Genomic DNA, 8,513 nt, shown 5'->3' on the forward strand with positions numbered 1-8,513 from the left:
CCTGCTACTATGCCGTTTTGCACGTATGAAAGTTGGATTCCATCAGTGGTTCGCTAGTGACCTTCACCTTATCAGGCAATCATTAGTCCATTTTATCTTAAACTAATATCTGAACTCCAACAGTAGGGCTACTTAAATAATTCGTCTAAATAAGCTTGTGTTTCGAGATGATTAGTTCCATTACATATTATTTTGCAGATTTTCATATAGTTAGCAGACAAGTGTCGAGGATTTAAGCAATTTTGATAATTCATTGGCAGTGAAGACATGTGATAGTTATATCCTTGCGACACGCCATCAAATACGTTCAATTCCCTCCTGTTTTTTCTTGAAGTGGAGGATTTTCATCTTGCCTTTCGTTATGTCCATTATTTGAAGTTGTAAAGCTACAAGCCACGTGGCGGAACACCCCATCGAATGCACAATGAAATCTAGGAATAACTGAAAAACAGACAGGCCACTTTTATGGGCTTTTACCCAGTCCACTATCGCAACTAGTAAGTTAGTTCCATGAAATATGGGTTGCTCAGGAGTAAAAACATCATGTAATTCTACATAACTTGGCAACTGTAATGTTTGACTCTAAGTGCCGGATCAATGTATTCTTTGGTTGAAGTTGAACATACGATAACTAGGAGGTTTTAGGTTAAACATTTACCACATAGAGGTCAGAAATGGTAAACGTGGGAAGACTTTATCTGTTTGGCATGGCTTGCCCATGCAATTGTGGCTGTTTCAAGTAACTTGTTCCTTTTTATGATGAGTATATTATTCCATCTGCGTCCCGAGTGCGTTCTCCAGAAGTCCTAAACAGCATATTACTAACTATCACGATAACACGAGTCAATATAGATAGTAATGTGACTTACATGTAGGATTTTTTAGATTAGATGGTCAAGTAATAGCAATTTTAAGAATGTGAATGTAATCTATCACTGTGATAACAAAGAAAGGTGAACTTAACACCAACCTGGACAACAGTCTTACGACTTCATCCTTTGTTACTTGTAAGCTATTCATTGGCCTCGATGCTGTTCGTTTATTACGGAGTCCGCAGAAGGCATTACAACAAAATAATAATGATAAGTGAACACCAATCAGCAATCAATAGTTTAAATATCGTTCATATATTTATAGTATAAGCATAAGAAGCTTATAGATTTTTCTGCAATAATATGCCCGGGCTGATCGGTTTAAAATTAACCAATCAGCGCGCAGCAACACCATCATGCATAAAACATGCTTAATCCAATCTATATCCCACTATCATCGTTAGGTAACCGGTTTCTTCCAGCAGGCGTAGACTTCGTACATCCTGAACGATTTCTTCGTTCCCGTTCTCAACTTCAGTGTACGAACTTGTCCGTCAGTGCCATAGCTTACTTGTTCAACAATGACTTTAGGCCATTGACTTCTACTCACAGTAGGCTAAGGAATAGTCTGATATTTCTCTACTAAGCGATAAATGAACTCTCATTCCTAACCTCCTTCCCAGCTATGATCCGTGACCCAGCCTACAGACTAAGAAACAACGCATCTATATTATTTACCGTAAAACACCAAAAACAAATGTGTTGTAAATTTTTTTACAGTGAGGTATAGTCTATTGTGGAGCAGTTTGACAATACCTATCCGTAACGGTGACACTTTTATCAAATTTAAAAGGCTTGCAACTTTGTTACTAGACTTTGAAGAGCTTCATCAACTATTCCTTGAACTCCCGCCCTAAAATGAGGCACTTTATCATGGACAGCCTAACATATAGACGGAACAAGAATATAACTAGCCCCATTGTTATTAATGTTAATATAACCACATTACAGAACATCGCTATATCCTCCGTCGTTGCTAGTTCTCTCATTCATTTCTGCTTGTCGGTTTTAATGCACTTCTTCACTTGCTTGTTTGCTTCTGTGTATCCAGCTTGTGCCTTGACTTCCTTTCTTCAATCTTGTGTGTGCTTTCCACAGAAATCTACTCCTTACGATGATGCTTCTTGCAACTAATGACCTCATGACACGTTGAAGTTAGTGTTTCTTTGATCCGTTTCCATTTGTTCTCCATAATATTTGCTTCTTTTAGTTGATCCTGTAGGGCTTGGAACATGTTACTGAGAGTTATCTTGAATAGGTTGGATTTATCAGTATGTCGAAGGGGGACTGTATTGAACTTTTGTAATGCTGTTTGTCCAGCTGTCGAGTGTTTCTTCAGCTTCAGTTCCATCTTGGCCACAATCAGGTAGATGGTGGTCTGAAGCTACATCAGTTCTTCTCCTGGTTCTCATGTTTTCTTTTGACGTTCTGATTATCTTAGTGATGCAAATTTGGTCGATGTGGTTCTGTGTTGTGTGATCCGGTGAGATCCATATAGCTTTGCACATGTGTTTATGTGGGAATATTGGGCGGCCCATAACCAATTTATTGAATACACATAGATTTTCAAATCTCTACCCATTTTCATTTCTCTCTCCCAGTCCACGTTGTTCCATGATATCTTCTTATCTGTTGTTGTCCATTCTGACTTTGGCGTTTAGATCTCCCATCATGATTGCTACGTCCTTCCATGGTCACGTCTTTATGATTGACTTCAGCCTTCAGTCCGGACATCCCATGTACCTGTAAAAATTGTTGCTCTAGTTGTTAGAAGAGGCATCGGTCTCGTGATTTCTGAAGGATCTCGTCTTTCATCCTAAAGCGTCATAATTGCTCTAAACGATGATCTTTCAACTCGGAGTGCAGAGTTTAGGATGTTTTATTTGTTTATTCCGGTTAGCGATTTTTTAGCAAGGTTGTTTTCTACGGGATGGGCTGCTGGTCGCATGCCAAATACTCCTCCCTTAACTGAGCTTGGGACTGACGATAACTCTAGAAGAGCTACGAGTGTTCATACAAATTCCGGAAATATTAGCCACTCAAGATCTTGAAGATTTTGTTTTGCAAAGCGACCTTGATATAAGTAAATTGATGAAAACCGATCAAATGCATGCTAGAAAACTATTGGAAGTAGCATATTATATCTCAAATTCCTTAGGCATATGTTTTAATCGATCGGTAACTAAGTTTAAATTATCAAAACACCGGAAGGAGACCATAGTAGGTCCTATCTCCAGAATAGTTTGGAGGCACAAACCTGAGAACTATCAGGACATGAGCAAATCAACGAGGTTGTTAGGATCTTGGAGAAGATTATTTAGAAGATAATGTTTACGTGTCTAGACAAAAAATCTGACCCTTTCTGAAAGGCAGTACGGTTTCAGGAGATTTTATTCATGTTTGACAAATCTGCCAGTAATTTGTGTAAGTCGGTGAGGCCTAAATGATTGGAAGCCTTCGTTGACTTTAGTAAGGCTTTTGACAATGTTCTACAAACAGGCTGTTATGTTAAGTGATATCGGGATTGAAGGTAAGTTAATTATGTGGATAAAGGGTTTGCCAGTTAGGTGTTGGCAATGAGTTTAGTTAAACTACCTGTTTTCTATCTGGGAAACTGTGTCGTCGGCATCCGGCCCTTATTTGGAATGCGTCAATGAAGTTGTAGATGACATCCAGTCGCGATTGACTATGATCACCACTACAATAAGATTACGTGCCTGATATTTACTTGGATCCCTCGGTACAATTGGTTATAATGATAATTTTTTCCATTACACCAATCGCGTTCTCGTCATAATAGTAGATCACTACAGGAGCCCCCAGCTAGAAAGAGTTTACACTTTCGATACGTAGCGATTTCGTTCGTGGGACTGATCGCCAAATTTGCTATTGTAAGACGAAAGCGTTGGCAGAACAGAAAGTGATCGTTGATCCTCGATTTGCCACCAAAGGTCTTTTACGTAGAACGGTACCAGGAGAAACATGCTATATTTGTCGCCTGAGTTAGCGTGTTGCACCAAAATCTGAAGATTGCGTTCGTAGGCGTCAGGACCAGAAAACGCTGCAGACGTAGAACGGAACCATGTTGAGCCAAGAAACCAGGCGCGACCATAATAGCCAAGTTAGAGACCAAATGTATGCCATACGTATTTGGAACGAGAGAGATAGACTGAGTGCATTGACAAGAGCGTGGGTGATCAGGCCAGCCGTCGCCAAGGTTGACTGAAGCCGACGGAACCAATAGGGCGATGGTCGGAGGCGTGGGCTCAGGGTAAAGAAAAGAATCAAAGTAAAAGAGAAAAGTGTAGCATGTATGTAGTATATGGATAGAGTCCTATACGGTATCCGTTGTTGGCTGTGAGGTTAGTCGCGAAAACGTACGGGTAAGCGTACCTGGTGACCTGAACGTTAGACCGCAGTCTGTTTCGTACCTCGTGAGACTGCGATCTCATGCGAAGTCAAGGGAGGCGTGGTCTGCTGATCTGGACGTGAGACTGAAGTCTCGTCCGTAGACGGTGCAGAGGACACGTGCGATTGACTGGGACGTGAGAATGAGGTCTCTGACGTCTCTAGCGTGGGGTCCGAAGTAGATGTAGAGATCCCGCTAGAAGATTTGATGGGTCTAGCATTGAGTCTCGGCTTATCGGGTAGGGGGCTGTTATCGACGTGTGCTTGCTTGAGACGATCAATGCTGACTACCTTGACGCGGCCATGTCGATCAACCTTGAAGGTCTTTTCGTGACGGGAAATCACGTGAAAAGGTCCTTCTTAAGGCCTTTGAAAACGTTTGCGTACGGAATCCACTCGTATGAAAACATGTGAACAGGTAGATAACTCTCGAGGGAGAGCGACCTGTCAATGTGGTATACGATTTGACACCGAATGCAGTGTTCGCACGAATGCAGACAGTCGTTGGACGTAGTCTGATTCGCCGAAACCGATAATGCTCCGTGGTGTGAAAAATTATCCAAGCAGACGCAGTGTCGTGCCGTAAACAAGTTCAGCGGTGAACATTGAATATCTGCCTCTAAGCTCGCTCTGATACCTAAGAGGACGAGCGGTAAGGTTTCGTACCAATTGTTGTTTTCATGTACTCGAAGAGCACTACTAGTTGGCTATGAGACCGTTCAACTAAACCATTTGATGCTGGGTAGTGGGCGGTAGTGCATATGTGTTTCGTACCAAACAGCCAGGTTCGCGAGGAAAATAATGCGGACTCAAATTGTTGTCTTCGGCCAGTCGTGACAGTTGAGGGACAACCGTACAGAGCTATCCATCGTTCCACGAAGCGGTGAGCAACTGTCTTCGCCGTCATAGATGTGATTGGAATAGCTTCAGGCCATCTTGTGAAACGATCGATACACGTGAGCATGTGGTCATATCCGTGCGATGGTGGCAATGATCCCACAATGTCTATGTGAACGTGATCGAAGCTAGCATCAGGCGTAGCGAAAGCGCCAATGGGCGCACCTACGTGCCTGTGCACTTTTGATCGTTGACATTTTAATCGTTCATGGATGGCCAGACGCATCGTGTGTGAGATAGTCCATTCAGGGCATCGAAGACGAGACGACGGTAATCAGAGGGTACGATGGGTCGAGGGTGACCCGTAGAAGTACCGCATAGGATAGTACCTGGGCTAGTTGCTAGGGGTACTTCTCGGCACTGAAGGGGCGTAGTGATAAGTCTTGTTGATTGAACGCTATATTCGGATCCTAAGCTAGTCTCGTAACCCCAAGCTAGAACTACATGGCGACTTGAACACGAGAGAAAAGGCACAAAATATGCGGGAAGCGTTTTACTCCGAAGGTTCGTTCATGTACAGAAAATATGGTGTTTTTATAGTATTTTAAAAGTCCTTGGGTTTTCTTGAAAATTCTAGAATACTGATAAACATAGTAGCAGTGTAGTATTCAGCCAATCAGAACCTCTACATGTAACATTTCATTTTCGCAATATATCTAGCAAGACTTCTAATCAAACGCTGATTGGATAAAATACTTCTTAATGTTTCCTGAGCTTGTCATGTTTATTGCGAGAAATTTGCATGATCATCCCAACACCTCCCCCATTTTTTCTGAAGATTCGGGGTTGGTATCCAGACTACATCTGCCATCTTTATCCTCCCCCACGAAACAATGTTGGATCCTCAAATTTCGACATACTGACATTGTTACAGACCGAGTTTATGGGACAGTCTGATAATTTCAACCTTTCTATCCAATCAAGCCCCAATAAGTCGAGTGATGGACGTTCCGTCAAAAATATTATTCTTTTCTCCGTAAACTCTTTGACTGTGATTTCACAATGAATCTCACCAGCAATGTTTAGAATTACCCCAGATGCGCTGTGTGCTGATTGATGAGTTGAATATATTCTCGGCCTCCCAATTTTCTCCCACGTCCTCCTGCTCATAAGTGTTATATCGGGGGCTGTGTCTAACTGTAAGTGGGCATCATACCCATTAATCTTGAGGGAAACATACTTTCTACGATTATGGTAGCCGGTTCTGTTAACAGCTACCGTCACTTTGGCTGTACGTGGCTTGAATCTTTTAGAATAAACTTTAGGTTGACGGCGTTTCCGGGTTTTGCAATGACTTTATTTGTGTCCTTTTCTGAAACACGTAGTATAACAATGGCTTTACAACGGACAAAACCTTTTGAAATGCCAACCGCCACATAACCAGCATGGGGATGATGGTTTGCCACTGTTATTTCGATAATTATGCATGCTGGAACCTTGTAAGAATTTTCTCTCGACAGCATTGACGTGGAGGAACTGGTTAGCGTTTTCTACCATCGAGGTATCATGCTTGAAATTCACCAATCATTGACATTCAGTAGTCACTTCCTGCAGGGTCACGTTTGGACAATGTTCAAGCTTGCTTAGGATTCTCCTTCGGATATCAGAATCCTCAGGTGAACGCAGGCTACAGATAAATACTAGGCATTTAAGCTGGTCTTCAGTCATGGAAGTCAACTTGAACCTCTCACATTCTCGGTTCACAATTCCTGCATGTTTCACCCAGTCATCTCCTGGTTCTGCACTGCTGCTATGTTTAGTAGTATTCTGGAATTTTCAGGATTGCCCCAACACGTAGAATATTTGGCTTCTGTGCATGAAGGATCATTTGCTTGGGTGACGGCCGTAGCAGGGAATTCGAGCACGGGCAAAGTAACTGCATTTACTTGGATATGTGACAGAGCATCGGCAACATGGTTCGACTAGCCTTTGACGTGACGAAGGTCTGTTGTGAACTGAGAGATACGGTCCAGATATCCGCACTCTCGTGGTGAATAGCGGTCAGACTTGGTATGCATAGCACACTTTAAATGCTTATGGTCGGTGAATAGGACAAAATTGCGACCTTCTACTGCGTGCCGTAAATGTTTGATCGCGAAGTAGGCTTCTAGGAGTTTTCGACCAAAAGCGCTATATATCGTCTCTGTGGGAGTGAGACGTGAGAAAAATTCAAGAGGTTGCCAACTCCCGGAGATGTTCTGTTGCATCCGATGCATCAAACGCTATACTGTGCGTTGCTGATGCGTCAGGATGCGCGAGAAGTGTGGTTTTAATCTCTGAAAATGCAGTACGCGTGGCATCGTTCAATTACAGTTTGCGTGATTTAACGCGAAGTAGGTCGGTTAATGGTGATAACCGTTCTGCCGCGTAAGGGATGAAACGTCGATAGAAGTTGAACAAACCGAGAAATGCTTTCAGTTCCTTGAGCGTGGACGGTACGGTGTACTCCATTATTGCATGCACTTTGTCCTCACAAGGTAGGATACCCTCCTGCTTAATGACATGACCTAAGACTTTTATTTCCGTTTTACCAAGTTCACACTCGTCTGGGTTGACTATTATTTCATTATCCGATGTGCTAAAGATTATAGGCAAGACAGTTGAGCGTAAGCGTGTTCGTACAAGCAAAATGGACAACGGAAGGAAAAGTGTTTTTGGTACAGTTAAACAAACAATTACAGTAAAACAATCACTGGTACAATTGGTTATAATGATAATTGTTTCCATTACACCAGTCGCGTTCTCGTCATAATAGTAGGTCACTTCAAGGTGTTGGAAAGGTTGGGGAACCGCAAGTAAATTCACCCTTGAGAAAGCAAAGCTCCCATATTATGACAGATTGGCCAAATCAAATTAATTTCCGTTGTCGTATGGAAGTCCCAGATGCAACTTGATCACAGTTTTTAAATTAGTTGATGGTAAATTTTTGTCTGATATGTTCTAGTTTTCTTGTCTTCCAAACCAGTGAATTGACGATGAATCTCTAGAAATATCTATAATCCAAGAACAAATTATTTGTCAGATGACTATCAACTTTCCTAATTACACATCAACAAATGAAATTCATTACCACAACGCGTGATTGATACACCATCTGTCAACGTTTTCAAAAGAAAGTTGGGTCAAGTATGTGACCACTTTTACCAAGGCCAAAACACGCCACTCAGTCTCTTGTACTTCCTCAATTGGAACTGAAAATTCCTATTTTGTCCTTCTGACCTCCTAATCACTTACAGTATCCTTAACACTTCTGGACGTCCCCTTAAACACCTATTTAAGCTTAGTCCCAATACAAACCTAAGGGGTAACACTTAGAAACTGAATAGACAACATAAC

This window comes from Schistosoma mansoni, chromosome 3, assembly GCF_000237925.1.
Source record: "Schistosoma mansoni strain Puerto Rico chromosome 3, complete genome".
Taxonomy (NCBI): Eukaryota; Metazoa; Platyhelminthes; class Trematoda; order Strigeidida; family Schistosomatidae; genus Schistosoma; species Schistosoma mansoni.